Source organism: Triticum aestivum, chromosome 1D, assembly GCF_018294505.1.
Source record: "Triticum aestivum cultivar Chinese Spring chromosome 1D, IWGSC CS RefSeq v2.1, whole genome shotgun sequence".
In the NCBI taxonomy this organism is placed as follows: Eukaryota; Viridiplantae; Streptophyta; class Magnoliopsida; order Poales; family Poaceae; genus Triticum; species Triticum aestivum.
The window spans coordinates 301,680,894-301,681,993 of NC_057796.1; positions in this window are offsets into that span (position 1 = coordinate 301,680,894).

A 1,100-nucleotide genomic window follows, 5' to 3' on the forward strand; every position below is an offset into this window, starting at 1 on the left:
ATCACACAGCCCAGTCCCATCTCCATTAGCCCACGCCACTCCCATCAGTCCATCCTCACTGAAACGTGGCCCTCCCCGCCAGGTGGACCCACAAAGCAGCGAGAGGCGAACGAGTTGGCTGCCCGACATGATTAGCTCATGCTTAGTCCTGGCAGTGGTACGTACCGTACCTTTTCCATTTGAAATCAACGTACTACTATTCTGATTTGATTTTTTCATGGAGACAAGGTACTACGTAGCACTGCACTTTGTGCTGGTCTTTTGAGCTGTGCTTGGCGTTCGATTTGCTTTGGGTTTTTCCATTTGCGTTTTCGAATTTTATTTCGACTTGATTTGTGACAGTGGGAGGAGGCCGGGCCCAGCGGAGGGGAGATCGATCTGCTCGGGCCAAGTGAGTGAGGGTGGGAGTGATCATTTGCATTTGGATTTTCCCACACTTTCTCGTTCACTTCTTTTGCTGGAGCCGTGGCCGGTGGCGTGGTGCGTGCCCGCCTCTTTTTCCACTTCTTTCTTGGCACGCGCGGGCCTGTTTTTTCTTCGTGCCTCCTCTTCTGGTATCTATCTGGGCATCCACGAAAGAAGCTTCCCTTTTTGCTATTTTTGTTGACGGTCTCCTCTCTGTTACGTAGCTAACATCTGTTGTCGAAAAGTATAGATAAGTATCCAAGACGATCTAGCGGAGCGTTGGAGTAATACCATCTTTTTTTGAATTCAAAAAAGGCACTAAATACAGCTATCGATAAACGGCCGCAATTAAGTGCACGTCCGGCCAAACCTATGTTCGGTTCAGAATTTACGGAGATCCTGCAGTTGGTTAGTAACGTCAGACAAGGTTCGCGAAATGTCGGCAGTTCGAGCGCTACCGCGTGCGGCGCGCATAAAATGATTTGGAGGTTAGCACGTGTCGAAGTTGACGAGCAGATTAGTGGCAAATCTCGCAGGATTAGCATCCACGTTGCCGTGTTGGTCCCCTGGCGACAGTATCCGGGTTGTTAATTAGCTGACTAGGATTCTGTTAATCACATTCACATTGCCATCCTGAATCGGGAATAAGAGAGATCTGTCTCTCCTCTCGAACTGGTTTCTCATTGACTGCCATG